This window comes from Prionailurus bengalensis, chromosome A3 (assembly GCF_016509475.1).
Source record: "Prionailurus bengalensis isolate Pbe53 chromosome A3, Fcat_Pben_1.1_paternal_pri, whole genome shotgun sequence".
In the NCBI taxonomy this organism is placed as follows: Eukaryota; Metazoa; Chordata; class Mammalia; order Carnivora; family Felidae; genus Prionailurus; species Prionailurus bengalensis.
In genome coordinates this window covers 87,652,014-87,674,066 of record NC_057354.1, presented here as the reverse complement: position 1 = coordinate 87,674,066, position 22,053 = coordinate 87,652,014, and the positions used below count along the sequence as shown (strand labels likewise).

General features: G+C 46.1%; 1 pseudogene; it reads left to right on the top strand.

Annotated features, from left to right (window-relative positions):
* Positions 1–11,987: 11,987 nt before the first annotated feature.
* Positions 11,988–12,490, top strand: LOC122466993 (annotated as a pseudogene).
* Positions 12,491–22,053: the final 9,563 nt, after the last annotated feature.

Sequence of the window (22,053 nt, the reverse complement as noted above, 5' to 3'; positions counted from 1 at the left end):
GCTGCAGCTGACAGTGGTGGTGCAAGCCATCAAGGGGAGCTCCTCTTCCTCACGTCCTCAATGTCCACTGCAGACCTGAGGCATACAAACATGGAAACAGAACGCCCTCCACCTTCCAGAAACGCTGAGGGATTTCTTCAGAGTATGCCCAGCAGGGGAGAGAAGGCCTAGGGCCCAGCGACCCACAATTCCCTGTGCGTGAAAGGAGCACCACCTGGACAGGAAGTGGAAAGGCCGGGCAGGGGGCGCCAGCTTCCACCCGGAGCTGGATGAAAGCAGCGAGGGGCGACCGTGGACACTGGGGAAATGCGGTGGGCTCCAGGCCTGACCTCAGAGCGTGAGCAGGGTGCCAGGGTTCACACTGTGGAGCCCTGTTTGCAAGGTCTAAATGAGGAGGTGAGAAGGGGGATGCTTGAGCACCAGGATCCTGACAAGCATCAGAGAGGGGTGCCATGACCCTAGGTAATGCTGCCTACCCTAATAAATATGCAAAAGGAAATTTTCAGCCAAGTTATTGTGGATGCCACGGCTGCCACCTAACCATAATCCGGCAAAATGTAACCATTAGAAAAGTAGAAATCTTTCCTTTTTTCTTCCTTTGGGCCTTTGGACACAGATCCACACATCTCTGACAGGAACCACACGTAATCTGATAGAGATCTCACTCTATCAAGAATCAGCATGGAGAAAAATAATGTGGTAATAGTTTAAAACTATTGATTTAATAGTTCAAAAGAAGGAGGCCATTCTGACAAACTGGAAGACATGCTCCTCAATGAAGCAGAGTTACTGCAAGAAGCAGGAGGAAGGCTAAGAATATCTCTGTTAATATCCATTTGTCAGAAAGCACCAGCCAGTCATGAAAAGGGAGCACTTCAAATCAAGAAAACATTTTTTGGTGATGAAAAACAATGCCACATTTTAAAATGAGGCATAGTCAGCAGCAGGTTGAATATTGTTGATGAATGAGGAGAACATAAAGATATGTTTAGACATGGAAAGATCCCAAGCCCATCACTTGAAAAAAATTAGCCAGTCATGCATCCTGCTGATTGGGAAATCAATGTAAGTAAATAATTCACAAATGAGGAAAACACTGAATTAAAAAATGGTAGTAAGCAATTAAGTCACAAATTTGTAGCGAAGTCTAGTTTTGCATTATTAATTTAACAAACTTAAAGCAATTGTTTAAAAAGTAGCTATTGAAATACATACACATCTAGAACAGCAGAGAGGTAGACTATGCTAGACTTATCATTACTGATGAGAGAAAGATGTAATCATTTCATCTTTTAAATTGTTACTATAGGAATAATGGTTCACTTACATATAAAGTTGTAAACATAGAGATGATTTATAAAAATGTAAAGATGATTTTTATTAAAAGACTATATAGCTTCCATATCATGGAACAGAAAAATAACCATAAAAAAGAAATCAATAGGAATCCAGCTAAGATGGAATAACAGAAACCATTTTTACCATCCTGCTAAAATAAATACCCCCCAAACGGATAAAATATATGAAATAATGATTTTTACAGCACTTGGAAATGATTGTCCATGGAGGACACAACAAAGTTTCCCTGCCTTAACCACCAACCCCAAAGCTAAGGCTGCTATGCCTCCTGCTGCCACTACTAAAGATGACCACCAGGAGGTGACATTTCTCTTCTCTGCTACCACTTTGCAGAAACAGTCCCAAGCAGTACTCTTCCATTTTCTGACAGATACACCCCAGCAGTGCTGTCGTGGAACTCGACCTCTTTTTGTCACCAGCAACGGGATCAAGGATGAGCAGTGAGCCTCCTTACCCAAGACCTAACAACCTGATTTCTGAGCAGCTCTTAACACTTACCTAATACTCAGTACTCTCTGCCTGGTTTCCAGATTCCCCATCTTTTGGGGAGCTGGCCCACTGGCCCCAGCTCACCGAGATCTGTTCTGGCCAAGAGGCCATGCATGATAGTGAACTGGGTTCTAGAGCTCTGGAGCCACACTGCTTGGACTGAATCCTGACCCTGTGCCCTTGGACAAGTCATTTAACATCTCTAAACTACAGTTCCCTCAGCTGCAAAATGAGAAAATAATCGGTATGGAAAATCCCAATTTGGGGGTCTAATTTTGATGATTAAGACTATTTTATTTTTCAATTGTACAGTGAAGGACACCATAAAATCTTCACTCCTTTGGGCTTCTAAAGGTCAGCCTCTACTATTCTTAAACCTAATGCATGTACAGACATATCCACACACACTCCCAGACACACACCCACACACATCCCCACACACACGCATAGTCCTCTCATGCACACCCCCACATACAACCAACACATCCACCCACACATTCTCTCTCTGTCTCTGTCTCTGTCTCTCTCTCTCTCTCTGTCTCTCTCTCTCATACTCACCCTTGGCCTTATTCTAAATGAACTTGAAATAGATTATCTCAGCCTCCATTGTTTTATCTGCGCAAAAGACCCTGACTTCAGAGCAAGCAGCAGGAGGCTCCTCTCTAGAGATGGATTTTTGCCTCGTACAGTCTCAGCATATAACAAAGGTCACCCCTGACCGACATAACCACTCTGAACCTTTGGAAGTGCAGGCCCAGGATATACTTGGAAGCTCACATACCATATATCTAAACATCAAAAAGTTTTAGTGCACCTGGGTGGCTCAGTCGGTTAAACATCTGACTTTAGCTCAGGTCATGATCTCACAATCCATGAATCTGAGCCCCGCATCAAGCTCTGTGGTGACAGCTCAGAGCCTGGAGTCTGCTTCAGATTCTGTGTCTCCCTCTCTCTGCAACACCCCCCCCTCCCCGCCCCCGCTCCACTCGCACTCTGTCTCTCTCCCTTGGCCCTGCTGACTCCACCCCCATGGAGAGTGTGGCTGGAGCAAGCATCAGGGCAGGATCTTCTATAGTACAGGACTCAAGGCAGGGGCCCCTCTTGTTCAGGTCTAAGGGCAGTATTTTTTCCCAAAGCCCTTGGGAGGGGCCAGGAAGCAGTGGCTACTGTCTGTAACGTTCCTGAGAAGACAGCACAATATCCTTATTCCCATTAACCATAAAATGGACACTCACCATGGGCTTGGGTGAGAAGTGTTTGGCTACAACAAGGGAAGATAAACACTTGACAAGACCTGGTCTAAGATGGTAGGTTGATTTGCCAGGTTCATGAGGGCTGAAAGAAACCAAGCTGTCTTTTGCCTTCACTGGATCTAAACAACCGCATGAGTTTCTTCCGGTGATGCCAAAATGCAGTGAGACAAGGAACCCTCTTGCGGTGTTGAAACCAGAATGGTGAGCATTTCCATTCTCTCCCTCTCATTCATGGCTACTGAAACATGGTGAGTGCAGACAGGAAACAGCACTGGACTGTTGGTTAGTTCACTACCCATATGCCTCTCCCCTTTGTAGGGCCAGATAACTGATTTTATCAGATCCCCCAGGGGTGATCTGGCTCAGGATTATAGCTTATTTTCCAGAGATTGCATTTTTGTGTGATTATTTCCTGGTGACATGCAGGGAGGCACCTTCATCTTATCCTTTAGGCCTCTCCCAAACACAGGCTCCTTCTGGGAGAAACTGCAGGTCTCTAATTCCAGCCTCCACATCTCCATGCTCCTTAGTGCCATACTGGCAATGGCATCTGCTGACCTGGCCTCTAGCTCTGGGCCTGCAGCCTCACTGTACTGTCTATTAATATCACCCATGACCCACAACTCACCTTGGGGTGCAGATGTGATCATCCCACTGATTGTTCAGTCTACATGGGACCATTTTTGCAGAAAGGTCGGCTTTCCCCTCCTGAGGCCTTCCCCAGCTGCCTCTAGAATTGTCCTAACACCCAGGCTGGGGAGACTGGGTCTGAAGTCTGGCATTCAAACACTAGGAAGATAACCAGACAGTAACACGAACCCACTTCTGCCATTGTGCCTGTCAGTGAAGCTCTGCTTGGCTGTGGAAATGGATCACACATGGCCTGAGGGACACTTGCCTACAGCTATAGTGCTTCTCTGACACTGGCCCAATCCCCACAGAGATCAAGCCTTGAGGCAGTCACTTCTTCCCAAAAGACTCCACCAGAGGCTGGGGGAGCCGGGTCCAGTGGATCATCCAGCCTCAGCCCCACCAGCTCCTAGGGTCTTTGCTGGGCCTGGGATACTAGCCACATTCCTTAGAAGCCTACTCATTCTTGCCAAGCAACAGATCTAAGTCACTCACACTTTAGTCTATCCTAATGATCGAGACACAGGGAGAGCTTATAAGGTCTTGGTTTCTTCATTCTGCAAGGACCCCTGGGTCTTACCAGAAACTAGCTTAAACAAAAAGTTTGGTTTACTGGATAGATGTGGAGGTGCTCAACAAACCAAAGGAAGCAGTGCAGGAATAGGGGCAAGAGCCTTGGGGACAGGAACCAGCGCTTAAAGCCGCAGGACTCAACTTTGCTTAGACTCATCATTTTCTCTGCTGCAGATAGGTTTTCATCAGGACACTCCATCTCATATCTCATACCCCCTCAGCTTCATAATCCAAGAGACAAGGGAGTCTGCTCCCTGAGATGCACCCAAGAAATCTCAGGAAGGGCTCCGATTGGCCTGACTGAGGCCCCATGCGCACTCCAGGGCCACTTACTAGGGCCAGGGGTGGCCACCACTGGCCCAGCTGGATCATTTGCCCATGCTGAGACAGGGAACATGGGAGAAGGATCCGGCTGGAGGAGGGCGTGAGCTTTGTTTTGGCACACTACGTTGCAGAGCTCCGAGACATCCAAGTTGTCAGACGTTTGAATCTAGAGCTCAAAAGAGATGTCTGGCTGGACATGTCACCAATGACCCGGCTTGGGGGACAGATGAGGATGATGCAGTGAGGAAATGGATGAAGGGAGAGAGTAAGAAAAGAGCCTTAAATGAAGTTTTGAGGAGACTCTAAGACATGGGGAAGAAGGGTGATCTGGTAAAGGAGACTGAGAAGGAGCAGCCAGCGTGGTAGGAGGGAAACGAAAGAGTGTGGTCCGTGGGGTCCAGGGGAAGAGTGTGCTGAGAAAGTGGGAGTCGTCAACAGTGGCAGCAGCTGCTGACAGGCAGCCTGAAAGTGCCTATTGAATTCAGTGACACGGAGGCCATCGGTGACCTTGGCAAGACCTGCTTCAGAGGGATGACGCGGGTCAGAAGAGAAGGAAGGTTCGAGATAGGGAAATGAAGACAGGGAGGATGGCAATGTGATTCTGAAAAGGAAGGAAAAAGAACAGTGACAGCTGGAGCAGTATGGGGGGTAAGGAGTATGAGTGTTTTAATTTATTACCATATATGATAATATATTTTTTATTTTATTAAAGATTAAATATGTCATAAAATAATAAAGTATGTTATTATATAATACATAACAATGGTATATATACTAACATATTTTATTAGTATATAGTACATAATACATGCTGTGTGTTATATATTACACATTATGTATACATGCATACACATAAGAGCATATATAAGGATTATGATTAATATACTTTATAACAAGATTATATATAACAGTAATAATTGCATGTCTTAGTTCATAGAACATCCTCATCTTAGGTACATATCTGAGATATTTATTTACTAACATTAATATTATAGGAAACAGTTGTGAAATTATCATCCTACATAAGAACTAGCCTATTGACAATAACTTACTATGTATTCCTTCCCCATCATGCCCTTGGCCACCCCCCACTGAAAGTGACCACCATCCTGAATCCCATTTTTTATCATTCCTTTGTGGTCTTTTCCCACACAGAACATTTCAGAGCAGTTCATACAAATGAATTGCAAAAACATGCAACCAAATGGAAGAGTCTTAGCGATGCATAGTAAGTGAAAAAGGTAAGTCCCAGAAGAATGCCTACCACATGCCATCCTTTTAATCACGTTGCAGATAATGTTAAATAAATGTATTACGTTAAGAAAAACTACAACTGGAGCCCCTGCAGAGAAGGGACATGTGAAGGGTGAGGTGCAGATGGCTGGGCAGTGTGGCTACAGAACTGTGAGTGAGTTTCTTTGGGGTGACCGGTTATTGGTTCCTTCTGAAGCAGGAGGCGAGGTTGTCTGCCGGGAGTCAGGGGGACCCGGAAGGGAGGCTAGAGATGTGCCGAGAGCAGAGACCGTTGAGGGGTAAGTGGCGGGGGGGGGGGGGGCGTGCTCACGAGACAAACCCCTACCACCGCCTGGCAGGCGGCTGGTGGGCACTGACTATGCAGTGCCCGTGCTGCTGGCTTGTGGCTGCCCGAAAAGCCCGGGACCCGTAGAGTCAGGGGAACTGCCGTGGTGGTTGGCCTGGCAGGGAATTAAACTGAGCAGGGGCCAGAGGCATCTCGTTTGTTGTCAAGAATGGCACTGAGAGGTGAAGGGCAGAGAGACTGAACAGGGAGGGAAGCAGAGGGGCCTGCTGGCTGATGGGCTCTGTGAGGGTGAGGGAGGGCCAGTGGGGGCCTATGGATGAACACGGGAAGGGCAGAGTCTGAACCTGGGGTCATGACGAGCTCAGGCGTGACCTTGAGGGTGGGGCAGGTGGCTCAGGCTGATGGATGAGAAGGTCCTAAAATGACACTGGATTCTGGAGAAAGAGCTAATACTGAAAACCAGACAGAAGGAAGTGAGGCCGTGCTCACTGGTAGATCACAACTCAGAGTCAGGCAGAGACGGCAGAATCTTTGTCCTGAGGGCTTAAGTAGGAAGCCCACTGGCCTCACGAGTAGGACTCCACTCACAGCAGCCTGGGGCACAGGAGTCCCGCACTCTCGGCTCTGTGCCACCACTGTTCCAAGAGAGGCTCTGCCTTCATGGTCAGCCAGGATGCTATCCCATCAAACTTTCCTCTCCCAGCCCCAGCTGTCAGGGAGGGAGACTGGACCTAATGGCTGTTTCCCTGTGGGGGAACACAAGCTTCTTGGAGGCACAGGCCGGTCTTACTCCCCTGTAGCCCAGGGCCCAGCAGAGCACTTGGACCATGTATGGTCCCTGGGGCTCAGATATTTCTCAGACTAACTCAGAGCAGCAGATACCAGAACTGCAAGAAGTCATGGAGATCACAGGGCTCACCACCCCTCCTTCATTCTACAGATGAGGAAACTGAGGCAAAGAGGGGCTGCCACCTGCCCAAAGTCACACTGCCACTCAGTGATTGAGACCAAGAAAGTGCCTAAAGCAAAGACCCTCTCTTCCAAAAAATACACATGTACACAAAGCTCTTACGTGTATCTTCTGGCTAAAGAACCCTCTGCAGCTCAGTGCCACTAAATGCTGGGCACGTTGGACATGTCAAGTGATGAGACAGCAGATCAGCAGCCGAGAGGGGGCTCCAGAGCCAAACTGCTTATTTAATGTCCTCACCAACAAATGGGAGATAATAACAGGTCGTTGCAGACATTAACACACTGACCTGTTGAAAGTTCCTAGAGCACAGCAGGACATGTAGTAAATGTTCTCTAAGTGTTTGCTGTTGTCATTACCGTCACCAGGTGAACCCCTAAGTGAAGAACAGCAGCAGCAATACTTTTAAAAAGGATTTAACAGGGGCGCCTGGGTGGCTCAGTCTTCAGCTCAGGTCATGATCTCATGGCTGGTGGGTTCCAGTCCCTGGTGGGCTCTGTGCTGACAGCCCAGAGCCTGGAGCTGCTTCCAATTCTGTGTCTCCCTCTCTCTCAAAATAAATAAACATTAAAAAAAAATTTTTTTAAAGGATTTAACAATCTCCCCCCCCCCCAATAAATAAAAATAAGAATAAAATAAAAGGATCTAACAATCCATTGACGAATGATTCCTCTGTTCCAGTTTGTGCTGGGACCCTTACAGCAATCATGAAACAACTTACTTTTGAGGAAATCTTGTTTCGTGTCTTAGATTCTCACTAACTACACGGATGATTCAATAGGCAGCAGCTTCTCTTGCAGAATGCTGGACAAGGATTAAAAAGAACACATGCGTCTGGGTCGCCAGTGCGTTGCCGTCTGTCTCCCAGGCTTGGGGAAGCAGCCCCCTCCTCCCTGCCTCGCTGCACTGCCCCACAGCCGCCAGAGGGCGCCCGCCCACACAGGACTCCGGTCCCTCCGTTCACATCCTTGCTTCAGCGACTTCAAGGACCGCCCGCTCCAGTAGGCCACGCCACCTATTTCACGAGACTTACCAGGATACCTTTTAGATCTGGACCTAAGCGCGCCGCAAGCCTCACCTGCTGGACTCTGGGACACCGTCCTGTGTCCCAGCATCCCGTGTTCCTATGCCTGCCTAGCGTACCCTTCACCTCTTCTGTCAATACTTCCACCCGTCTGTCAATACTGGCCAAGTGTGGACTCCTAGGGCTCTCCACCTGCAGCGGGGGTTTCCCCATCCTCCCCCCCCCCCCCCCCCGCCCCGCAACTGCAGCACCCAGCACCGTGCCCAGCAAACTTGTAGGGGGAGGAGTTGGGGGGGACAATCGAGAAAAGACTCTTGGAGGGCGAGACAGGCCATGGGGACTTTTCTCCTGGCTGGTTATTCACCTGCACTCAGGCGAATGCTATGCAACCCTGATGTCACTAATTTAGAGTGCACACCATTAATTACAAAATCAGCCATCTTTTCAACACCAAAAGGGGAAAAGACACTTCATATCCTACCCCAGGTTTTTTTTTCCTCCATCTAACAATGTTGCTCAAGCTTTGGGAAGGGGTACAAAGTAACACACAGAGAATAGTCTTTTTTCAATTATCATCTCACTATGACAATTGCTTGTGCAGAATTGATGAAGGCTAGAATGGTTTGGCTTTCCTGGACTAAAGCATTCAGAAGCCGTGTGGGGGTTTTGAAAGGAACAAAACGTTTTAATCTAGAACATTCTATGCTGTTCCTCCCACAGAATCAAGCCACTGGAGATCTAAGTCTTGCACAAGCACCATCCCTGAGAAAGTTGGACCCAGAGATACAATAATAGCCTATAGCCTGGGGTGGAAGGTGGGATGGCAGCCCCGGCCTGGAACTCTGGTCCTGACACTCACTTCTGTTACCACGCAATGTGGAACCTGCTTGAGCACTCTGCCACACACTGTCTCATTAGATTTTCATATCAGCCTATCAGCCCTTGCTTTGCCCTCAGCTGACCTGTGTTCACCCACCAACATCTCTACTTACCGCCAAAGCCATTCATTCTCTCCAGGACTTGATGTTCTCATCTGCAAAATGGGTTCCATGGTAGTACCAGCCTCCTGAGATAAGGCAGGTGCAGCTCTCACACAATACCCAGCTCCACAGAAGTGTTTCACAGAGGTTAATATTATCATTACTAGTATTATTACTCTTTCTCCCATTTGTAGCATAATGAAACTAAGACTCCAGTCAAGGAATTTGCCTGAGAACCACATGCTGACAGGCCAAGGCTGGAACCCCATCTCCTGGCTTGAGTCCATTGCTCTCCGCTTTCCCAGTGAGCTGAGATGTCCTTCCACGGTGACAACCATAGGGTTCCTTCTCTATCCAGAGGGAGGAAGACGTAATTAATGCTTTCAAGAGAATCCAGATGCTTAGATGAAAGGAAGCTCAGGCATGTCATTACCCAGCTTTTCTGTCTTATCACTGCCTTTGAAATTTGTTTTGGTGGAAGAACGTAATGGTTTCCCTAGGTCTCATCCATGTGGCTAGCCCCTGGGCCCTGGGCTCCCCGTGGCTCTTGTCAGCCCCTGGGCCTCCATCTCTAGGCCCTCCTCTAGCTAGCAGCCTGGGCTCCCAACACCAAAGCCCACTGCCTACATCAATTCTGAGCAGAGTTAGCGGTGAACTAACCGGAAGCCCTCCCACTCCCCCCAGATTGCCTTCTTTGCACAAAAGGTGCTTGGTGCTTCTGTGTCCCTCTTTCTGCTTTGCTCTTTAATAGTGCAAAGCCTCCTTGGAGGGATGACACCAGTTAACACACAGGCATGAGATACGGCTTTTAGAAGGACTGGTGGGACCTTAGGACAGCTAAAGGGAAAAGAGGAGCAAGGAAGGGGAAGTAGAGAAAAACTTCTCCTCCCTCACAATTACGGGGAAGGCTGAATCATTAGAGGCATGAATCAGATTTATTCTCGTGGCTTTTAAAATAAACACCACAGGGCTATTGTGACCTGACAGCCTGTCCTTATCCACAGAGGCCTGTGGTCTCAATTTAAAAAAGAAAAGACAGCACGTTCCAGCCCAAAAGATTGTGTCACCCTAAATGGGTGAGACCATCATTCTTGTTCTTCCATGGCAAGAAAGAGACCCGTGACCCTGGGCTCCTGTCATCATGAGCCGGGTCAGGTCAATGTGGCAACTGGAGAGGAACAGGCCATTGGATGTGGGCAAGAAAGGCACAGACCACAGATGACAGCACAAAGGCAGGCATTATGGGAATGTTCTGTCGCCACCTGCTTTCCCAACCTCCCAGCCACTGCTGGAGCCCCGGGATACGGGGGTGCTGGCATATGGGAAGCAGAAGAGGAGCTCTATCCTCTTGGATGAGGGCCAGCATTTCTATCCCCAAATGCCTGCCTTCACATCTGAGCTCATGAGGAGAGGGCGGAAACTCACAAAGTGCGATGGAGGGGTTCCAGGAAGGACACTTTCTCAAATATCTCCCCCCACTCCTTTCACTGAGTTTGAAATTCTGTCTCTCATTTAATCACTTATTCCATTTATTTCGCTCTCAAAGGAATCTATGGTTTTTTAAGAGCCTCTTTTAATATGCAAACTGACATTAAGCAGTAATATTAAAGTATTCCTCCCAGCAAGCTGGACAAGCTGTCTTCATGGGGTGGGAGCTGGGTGGAGCCAGGCTGTCCAGCCTGGGGGGGGGGGGGGGAGGGGACAGAAAGGCAACCATGCAAACAAGTGGGCAACCCAACCGGCCAGGTTTAGAAAACAGAAAATCCTTTTTCCATCTTGTTACGGGTGGTAATGGGTCCCCTCCCCAAAGCTACGTTCAAGTCTGAACTCCTGCTACCTCAGAATATGACCTCATCTGGAAATAGGGTTGTTGCAGATGTAGTTAAGATGAAGTCATGTTGGAGTAGGGTGGGCCTTTTATCCAATATAATTGGTGTTTTTATACAAAGAAGATGTGAAGATAGGTGGGGAGAACACCATGCGAAGACGCCCAGCACAGAGGGAAGATGGCCACGTGAAGACAGGCAGAGATTGAAGCTAGTCTTTCCCAAGCCAAGGAACTCTTGGGGCCACCAGAAGCTGGAAGAGGTAAGGAAAGACCCTCCCCCAGAGCCTTTGGAAGGAGCATGGCCCTGGCCACACCTTGATTCTGTACTTCTAGCCTCCAGAACCATGAGAGAATAAATTCCTGTTGTTTAATGCCACCCATTTCTTGGTGCTTTGCTACAGTGGCCCGAGGATATGAGTATGCACACCTACTTCCGTATCTAACTCACCAAGTGACCTGAACAAATGCTGGCTCCTGTCAGGGATTTTGCAAAATGAGGTGGTTGGACTAGATCAACTAGGATCCCTTCAGCTCTTACAGCAGTTTAAGGATTGTTCTGAGGTTAGAAAAGCAGTTCATTCATTCAGTTAATTATCCTAGACTATATTCTGTGCCAAGCTCTGGGTGGTGAGCGGGACACTGCTCTAAGGGAGGGGATGTCCTTGTTTTTTCAAGGGGAAGATGAGCCGGTTAGAAAGAACTAGACACGGGCTTAAGTCAGCAGAAGCCTGGGCCCCACAGAGTCCCCAGAGCGGGTCCCGAAATGTGGAAAGCCATCAGTTGCCTGAGAGCTGGACTTCAGTCCAGGAATGCAAGGGGGGAAACTAAAGATTTCCCAAGAGGTCAAAAAGGAAATTAGGGACATGAGAAATTAAGATGGCTGATAAATGCAAAGTGTTGAACTTGCATTTAAGGAATTTACAGTTCTAATTTTCTTGCCATGATCACTTTCTTCATTCTTCCATATAAAATTACGTAGGGCACTGTTCTTTGAAATAATAGCCCACTTTAAGAAACATACACCTATAAAAGATGGCGAATCTCTGGAGGCTGAGTGTCCTGTGTGGTGCACAAGGAGGCCAAGCTCCGTTTCTCCGAATTCCAGTGGTCAGACCTGCTTATGTCTCAGGACCAACCTACCCCAGGACAGTGTAGAACACAGCACATTCACCTGTCACCCAACCACCATGCTGGTTCCAAGGCTGTATCTCTCCACTGGACTGGTGAGAGGGTGGTCAGTATTTTGCTCCTGGGCCTAATTCCAGCTGCTTATTTGAATCCCAGCTCTGCGATGGACTACTTCTTGGCTGCAGCCCTCATGCTCCATAGTCACTGGGGCCTTGGATAAATGGTTAACTGACTACGTTCCTGGAGATGCTTTGCAGAAAACTGCCAAGGCAGGCGTTTTGGCCCTGTCAGCTTTAACCTTTGCTGGGCTGTGTTATTTCAACTATCATGATGTGGGCATCTGCAAAAGCTGTTGCCATGCTGTGGAAGCTCTGACCTTTTTGACTCAATACCGCGAGAATTGATGTACACCTTTTTGCCTCTGCCCTGCATACCATTCAACTCACAATAAGGAGGAAATGACAGGTAAGTCCATTGGTGAGACAAACCTCTTCTCCTAATTGCCTTGTTATTTTTAGAATGTCGTCTTTGAGGAAAAGGTTTGAGAGGAATTGTATCCAAGTATTTTGGGGACTGAGTTCCTTGTTCTGGTGAGTTTATAGGGGTTGTCTCCCAGCTTCTCACAAGACTCAGCATAACTAAACATTGCATATGAGCTTTTGCCTGTTAGCTTTTCAAATTCTTAAAGGGAATTCAGCTTTATCACTATCAATACCTGATCAAACGTATATGTTTGTCCTGGGAATGATGGTGAAAGGGAAAGACTGTTCATTCACGAGTAAAGACTTTGCAGAAAATTAGTCAGTGTTTAATTTTTGAAAACTTCCTCTCTGTTATACCAGTTATTAATGGTTACATGTCCTAGGGAAGCTTTAAAGTTAGGAAATACTGCTCATTTCTAAAACTTGGGAGGAGGAGCCTGGAGAGCTTCTGAGTGCAGAAAAATTCCATGTAGGGAAGAGGTCCCCTTATAGATGTATCAAAATATTACAGATTCTGAACTGGGACTTAATCCTCAAATGTGTTTATTTCACTTGTCCTAATGTTCTACAAATATAAAACTGTAAGTAATAGTTATTCTTCCACTGTAGGAATCTCTAATGTGAAAATGTATTCTATGAAATAAAGTTTTTTTTAAAAAATAAAATGCTATAGGGGCGTCTGGGTGGCTCAGTCGGTTAAGCATCCAACTTCAGCTCAGGTCATGATCTCGCGATTTGTGAGTTCGAGCCCCGCTTCGGGCTCTGTGCTGACAGCTAGGAGCCTGGAGCCTGCTTCAGATTCTGTGTCTCCCTCTCTCTCTGGCCCTTCCCCTCTCTCTTTGTCTCTCTCTCTCAAAAATAAATAAACATTAAAAAATTTTAAATAAAATGCTATATAATAATAATAAAAAAAAGAAACATACACCTGTAGAAAAATAAGAGGTAGTTTTTAAGGGTGTGTGGGATTGTCATCTTCTAAGCCTTACCCCTTGACCAGGGCAGCCAGAAAAAGACACCAGAGCATTCAGAGGCCATGAGGAGACGTGGAAGAAAAGATGCTAGGAAAAATCCATCCATTTTTAAAATTAATTTTTTAGCAGTGCACACAGATTCAAACGTCAAATTGAACGAACGTATTTGGAACAAAATACAAATTCCTTGTTCTACCTGTCCTATTCCACATGGTTCCACCCCAGGGGCCAGCACTGCCAACTGCTGTTTCCCTGGGTTTCCTCATCCCTGTGTTTCTAAATAACAAGTTTATGCTATCTTTCACTTCATCAATTCTAGGTGCGATCCACTGACTTCCTATTGTGGTAGATGAGGATCTCAATCTCGTTCTTGGACACCACTGTCCGCATCCCTCTGTTTCCTGTCCCTCCTCCTCCTCATGTAGATTACAGTTTTTAGATCAATAGTCGCTGTTTACATTGTCTGCCTAGACAAATATTATTCACAGTGAGCATTGTAGTGCACTACGATTATGTTTCCTTTCTTAATTCTTGTTTTATCTGTAGTGGATAATTGCCTTGCTTTTTCATTGACTTAACTTTTTTGCATTTAATTGTCAATTAACCCTGCAACTTCCAAAAGTCTCTCAGAACGTTTTTCTACAAGGCCAACAACATCAAGCAACTTAATTCTTTCTTTCTTTCTTTCTTTCTTTCTTTCTTTCTTTCGCTATTGGAACCACCTTTCATGAGGACCTGCTTTCTCCTACAGGAGCTGGTTTTTGGTCTGTAGGCCTGCTGCATAGCTGTATTCCTGGGACTGACTTCTCTTTGCTGCCATCCCTAAATTATTTTTGCGTTTCTCTTTGGGTTGGATTTCCTGTTTCCTTAATGTCTTCCTCTTTTTAGTTTAATACCTTGTTGGAATGGAATTTGTGCTTCAGCAACCTCATCAGGTTAAAAAGATGGTCCAACAGTCTAGGGTATAGCCATGCTCATCACCACACCTGCCTTTTGCGTGACACTGCTCCAACCTGGGAAATACACCTGCCCTATCACCTGGTCTACAGCTGTCACTCTGGGATCTCCCTTCACCATATTTCTCATAATTTCTTCTCTGGGTTGAAGTTAATTTTCTTTATCCCATGTCCTTCTCTTCCTTGCTTTACTTCCAATAGCCTCCTTGAGAAGCATGCATGGGAGGTGGAGGTTTTGAGCCCAAAGATGTCTTTATTGTGCCTGTCCTCACATTTGCTTGATTGTTAACTGACTCTAGAATTCTTTTTTTTTTAATTTTTTTTACATTTATTTATTTTTGAGAGACAGAGTGAGACAAAGTGAGAGCAGGGGAGGGGCAGAGAGAGAGGGAGACACAGGATCGGAAGCAGGCTCCAGGCTCCAAGCTGTCAGCACAGAGCCCAACACGGGGCTTGAACCCACAGACCATGAGATCATAACCTGAGCCGAAGTCGGACGCTCAACCAACTGAGCCACCCAGGCACCCTGACTCTAGAATTCTAAGTTGGAAATAATTCTTCTAGGTTGGAATTTTTTTTTTTTCATAATTTGCAGGGCATTTCTCCACTGCCCTTTTATTTCCAGTGTGGCTATGAGAAGCTATTTGAATTCTTTTATATGTGATCTAGTTTTTCTCTCTGGAAGCTTGTAGGATCTTCTCTTTGTTCTGAAATTTCACAATGATGCCCCTTCACATGGATTTATTTTTAATTTGGGGGCTCTCACATGTGAGCACATGTGTGAGCAGGGAAGGGGCAGAGAGTGAGGGAGAGAGAATCCCAAGCAGGCTGCATGCAGTCAGTGCAGAGCCCGGGGCAGGGCTCAACCTCACAAGCCATCAGATCATGACCTGAGCTGAGATCAAGAGTCAGACACTTAACTGACTGAGCCACCTAGGCGCCCCTCACTGGGCTCTTTGAATCTGAAAAGTCATGTTCTTCAGCTCTGGTAAATATTCTTAAACTATTTTTGATGATCTAGTCCCCTTAGCCTTCTCTGTTCTCTTTTGAAATTCCTCTTGGTCAGATTTTGGATCTTTTATACTTATCCTCTAATTTCTTATGTCATATCTCCTAATTTCCATTTCTTTATTCTTTTTGTTCCATTTGCCAGGAAATTTCTTCCCATTTACCTTCTGGTTCTTCTACTGAGTGTCTCATTTCTGCCACCCTATTTTAATTTTCAAAAGCATTTTTTGTTGTTATTGTTTTTATTTGGGGACTTTTCAGTAACACCTTGTTCTTGCTTCATTGATAACATCACCCTCATTCTCCAGGAGTATTAATGATAACTTTAAAAAAAAGTTTTCTTCTAAACTGCATTCATTCTACTTCCTCTAGATATCATTATTTACCTGTTTGGACCGCTTTATTCCACGTCGGAGAACTTTCTCGATGTCTGACAAGACTTGGCTGTCTACTCTTGGCTAAGACTGGGCTCTAAAAAAAGAGACTGGAAGTCCTAAATGCATGAAGGGAAAGATTGGCGTTTCATCCTGGGTGGTCCAAAGCTGTTGTGTATTGGGAACCTCCAAGTCAACGTCATTCTTCTCAGGCTGGCCAGATTCCCCGAGGAAGAGTCTTCTCTCCCGATTGCAAGGAAATGTTCTGGATGCTGACATTTTTCAAGATGAATGAAGAAGTGGACTGGGGGTCTCAGCATTCAGGTGCACATGCCCCCAGAAGCCTGTTTTCTGTGTAGCACACAGGACTTTATTTCCCTCCTTTGCAGAAAAGCCTTCCGTGTTGTACCGAGACAGGAAAAGGGCAGCCACAAGCAGTGTGAGGTAAGGAAGAAATCTTATTACTCCTTGACAGTTCGCCCCCACCCCCTGGCTTCTTATTTGAGCCCCTCCCTTACCCCCTGTTCTGAAGGCACCCAATGCCACCCAGTTCTGAGCTCCGGGAGGTTCTTTGGGAGGTTCTGCGGGATGAATCAAGCTGAGTTCTCACATTCTCCACTGAAGGCATAACGTTCAGCTCCATCAGCTAAGCGGATTCAGCTGCCACGCGCCCTTCTGATTTGTAGCTTCACAAATTTGATAGCTCTTGTCTTCTCTTGTTCTCCCTGTTGCCTTGAGTTTATGTTTTTGTTCTGTTTTAAAGTTACTTTACTGAGGAAAAATGCTACACATATATTGTATCCAATCGGGCACCTCAACCCAGAGGGTCTCAGAGCTAATTGACAAGCTCAATGACAGCCAACATTTATTGATTATTTATTGTGATCCAGGCAGTCATCTAAACACTCACATGTACTAATTCATTTAATTTTCATACCAGCCCTAAGAGAGAAGTATCATTATGAAATGGGGAAACTGAGGCAGAGATGTTATGTAAGGCATAACATCCCAACCAGAAAGTGATATAGCTGGGATTCAAGCCCCCGAATTTGGACCCATATCTGTACATTGTCTTGCTCGGGAGATGTTACTGTATTTACTCTAAAACCTGTTACCAAAAGACAAAGAGGGATCCGCGCAGATTCTCTTCAGTAACTTTTCTAGTTGTATCTTTGTCCACTTTTCCTGTTAAGTATCAGGCACTGTGTGCAATTTTCATGTAACTTTCACCACATTTATTACATGATAGGTATTCATGGGCATATTATACAGGTGAGAACACCAGGGCAGAGAGATGCTAAGTAACCTACTGAGATCTCTTGTAGTAACTGGAAGAGACAAGATTTAAAGTCAAGATCATATGGCTTCAAAGCCAAAGGGGGCTTTGGTGTGCTCAGAATTTTGGAAGGTATTGTCAAAAATGAGAGACGAGAGCATACACCGTCACTCCCTTTCCGCATGTCCAGATATTTAACGAAATATATACTTATGGTTCATGATTTCGGTTTTCTTCTTCAGTTATGCATATGTTGGGTCTCCTTTGTCTGCATCTCAAAGCCCCAATTTTCCCTGTAATCCTTTTTAAGATTTTAGATGCATAGATTCCATGGTGGGAGTAAATGCACTTGTATGAGAAGAACAGGAAGGAGCTGGGCAAGTCCTGGAGGACCTTCAGACCCTGGTGTAGGTTAGATGCCAAGTGATGGAGAGAGGGAGAGAAGGTTGGGTAGAGGTGTTCTAGACTGCCACTGAGTCAACGGAACGGTTTGGCAAAGACACTGGAGAGTCTCCTGTGTCCCAGAGGCAGGTTTGCTTTAGTGTCTCTGCTACAGTCATAAACTAGCTAACACATGTGTAATGGATTTTAGGCACGAAAGTGGGCCCACCTCAGTTACAGTCCCCATAATCAGAGATCTGCAGCGTGCGTTTTCATGACAGCTGCACCTAATTTGCCCTGCATTTCTCAAAACATTTTACTGCAGCTTCACATTTGATTAGAATTCTAGATCTGAAATAATTTGTCCTTAGAACTTTGGAGGAATTGGATCCATCGTCTTCTAAAATCCAGCTGTTGATGAGAAACCTGATGACAACCTGACTTCCTATTTTCAAAGAATGTCCCTTTCTTCCCCTCTCTGTCTCATTCTCTCCCTTCCCACCCCTGAATCACCTCCCCCCACCCTTCTCTCCCCTTTAGGATATACCCTATCCTCAGAATGTAGAAGTTTGTGTGTTTTTTAATGTTTATTTATTTGCAAGAGAGAGAGATGGAGACACAGAATCTGAAGCTGCTCCAGGCTCCAAGCTGTCAGCACAGACCCGATGCAGGGCTCGAACCCACAAACCATGAGATCATGACCTGAGCCAAAATCAAGAATCGGATGCTTAACCGACTGAGCCACTCAGGCACCCCTGTAGAAGTTTGTCAAACTTGTGCATGGCCGTCAATACTATTTGAACTTTTAAAATGTGAAAACTACATTCCTTTTGAACCCTAGGGAAGTAGCTTATATTATTGTTTTGATCCACTTTCTCTGTTTCTCCTCTAGAACGTCTATTAAGCAGGTGATTGTCTTTCTGGATTGATACTTAGGGCTTTTCACTTTTCTCTCAGGTTTCCAGGTCTTTGCCTTATGCCCTAGGAAACTGCTTTGCCTTTATCTTCCAATTGTTCTATTAACTTTTTTCTAAATAATTTTCTGAATGTTTCTTTAATAGCACCGCCTGCTCTTGTTTTTATTCATATCCACACAAAATCTCAAAAATTCTGAGGATATAAGTTAGAGGGTTGCTTTTATGTTGCTTCTCTTCGCTGAAGTTACCTGTTTCCTTTGGAGTGATTTTGTTTGTATAGTGTTGTTTTACACTCAGGTGTTTGTCTGTTGCCTGGTGATTGTCAATTTCTACTTAATAATGGGAAGGGCACCTGGGTGGCCCAGTTGGTTGAGCCTCTGACTTCTACTCAGGTCATGATCTCATGGTTCATGAGTTCCAGTCCCGCGTTGGGCTCTGTCCTGACAGCTCGGAGCCTGGAGCCTGCTTCGGATTCTGTGTCTCCCTCTCTCTCTGCCCCTCCCCTACTTGCACTCTGTCTCTCTCAAAAATAACTAAACATTAAAAAGAAATTTTTAAATAATAATGGGAAACGGTGTTGTTTTCTACAGAGCTGCTGTGGGCTTCCTGGCTTACGCAGGGGTGTGGCTGTTTTTCTATCTAGGTCTCTCCTAGAAGTGAGTATGCGGACCACTGTGGGCAGGGCTCAGCGGTGGGTGCACTGCTCTTTTGCATTAGCATGTAGATAGCCAGACCTAAGCTGTGGCTTCCCAAATTCATAAGGGGAGGACTTTACTCCTCAGTACTAGAACCCAACCTGGAGTCCTGTTTGGCCCTGGAGGTAAGTCCAATATCTTCAGAGAAGAGGCTTATAGTTTGGGGCCTGAAGGAAAATGCTAGGCTTCCTACAAATGACCTGTTGGCGAAAGAGCTGAAAAGTTTGCAGCCTTGTGATCTCAGCTCTCTGGTGGTTTCAAGAAAAATTGTGATTGTGTAATGGGTGAGGATGGGTGACAATTGTAGCTTTCTGCATCCCCAGAGGAAGCAGCCTCTCCACTGATTGCACTTGAAACTCATGACTGTGTTCCCTTTACTGCTGCTTGGCAATCCTGCTGTGCTCTCCACCCCTCTCTGTGTAATCATTTTCTCCTTCTCCTAGATGACTATTTCAAACTTTTCACTCTTGCCTCATGGAAACTCAGGTGAGGGATTTTCTTCCCATTTCACTGATAGATTCAAAACAAACCTTCCACCATCTCCCACTGTGACACCTGCACACCTACCTGTGACTACACTCTGCCTTCCCTCCTGTTACAGGGTGAACAGCCCATGATCCCAGCAGAGAACCACACCCTCATCTGTTGGCCACGTCCCATCCTCTCTCATCTGCTGCTCGTATCACCCCTGCACGGCCTCCTCCCTCCCTCCTCATCAACTTCCTCTCTGTCTCAAACAGCAACCTGTGCGCCCTTCTAAACTTTTCCAGCTATACTCTATAAAAGGGCCTGTATTTATGTATTTTACTTTCTCATAATGGTTATGTTGGACTTTGTTGCCATTATAAAAGTAGAGGCAGGCCTAATAAGTTTCCTTGAACTTCTCAAGTTCTCTCAAATCCTCTCCCTGTAGACTAGGGCAAATTGGCTTGCAAATTGCTGAAAATACTCCTTGATGCCAGCAGAGGGCACTCTCACCATGCCCACATTTTCCAGGAAGTGTATTCTGGAGTCCAGGGGAGCTTTGGTCTGGGAAACATTTGCCTGGGGTTTCTGGTTATCATATTTCCCCAACAGGCACCTGTTTGACTGGCATTTCCTGGCATGTACCCATCTTAGCATATTTCTTTGTCGGCGGAGTCTGGCTTGAAGGGAGGTTTCAGTAATTCATTACTTCACACCATCAGGTAAGTTCCAATTTCCTTAGCTTGGAAACCAACCTAAGCCAAGTGATGAAAATAAACATAATCTTGAGTAACTCTACATGGATATTGCTGTTATACTAATAGGGTGTTAATTAGAAAAGAGTGCTTAACTTTTTTACTGCCAACCTAAACAAGCCAGCTTCGTGTTTGGCTGTGGGCCCTACAATTGCATCTCAAAGTGATTTGCAAACATTAATTAAACACTTCAGTGCACATCCAAGCAGTAGGTATCATCAAGCCCTTTTCCAAAATGTAAAAAACAGATGCCCTAAGCCAGTCTATGACTTACCTAAGGTTAGCACCACACCGGGGCTATACTTCGAATTCTGTGAACAGTTCTAAGACTCTCTGTACCCATTTCCCCAGAACTCTCTGGCAAGTCTTCACCTTTCAGCAAACATGGACACTCTTCCTTTGCCAGCAACTACAGCATCAGAATGTTCCAGGGTGGTGCTGATGTCTTATGCCCTGTGCACTTGTCCCTACTGATACATAACCTGTCATCTCCCTGTCTCCTAATTTCTGTTCTAGAAAATGTGACCTTCAAGAGCATGGTTCACAGCATTCAATGCACAGACAGCCTAGACATTTCACAGTAACTACTACCCTGTAAGCACATTCACCACAGTTAGCTAATGTCCTCCAGAAAAGGGAGGCTTCGTCCTTTTATCATGGTGGCACCCGGTTTCCGGACCACAAGGTTTGGTGGTCCCAAACCTGGGAAATGCTCAAGCTCTCTGAGGAGTGAAGGGCTCCTTCCCTGGGTCTATTCTCAGAAAACAAATAGCCCCCGAAGCAAGGAGGCCCCCTATGCATTCCATGTTGGTGAGCCCAAGGCAAACTATTTGTGCTCTGTCCTGTCTGGGGGAGGGGGGCAGTGGCTCACAGGCAGGCCGAGCCAGTTTCACAGAGAAGGTGGAAACACGTCCCATGCCCAGAGGCCAGACTGGCTCTCAGGTGTGAGCCCTGCAGAGTATCTGGCTCACAGCTTCCGTTTTGTACACCCTGGACACGTGCTGGAGTTGCAAACCTGGAGGCTGCAACACGCCCTGGGCTTTACTGTCTGGCTTCCAAAAGTGATGTCAGGCTGACCTGTCCAGCTGTGACAGGCATCTGAGAGCAGGCTGACACCGCTCTGCCGAGTTACTAGGGTATTCCCCCAAAGAAGTTTCATACAAGATGAGTAGTAGGAACTCAGAACGCGGCTACCCGTGTGTAGCTCACACCTGGCTCCTCCCCCAGGCCAATCCTCTCCTTTTAGTTAACTAGGGAAGGGGGAGTTTCATGGCAGTCCTGACCTCCAGCTGATACCCAACGAGGGTGGCCTAACTGGGTAAAAGATTTTATCTGCACAGAGAGCCAGGCAGTGTATAACACACTTATTCCGGGAATGAAAGGTAAGTGCAACATACAAAAAACAATCAATGTGGGGCACCTGGGTGGCTCAGTCAGTTAAGCTCAGATCACGATCTCACGATTTGTGAGATCTAGCCCCAAGTCAGGCTCTGTGCTGACGGTGGAGCCTGCTTGGGATTCTCTCTCCCTCTCTCTCTCTGCCCCTCCCCCCTCAAAATAAATAAATAAACTTAAAAAAAAAAACAAATAACAATCAATGTAATATACCAGATTAATAGAATAAAGGGGGGGAACCCCACATGATTATCTCAATAGATACAGGCAAAGCATTTGA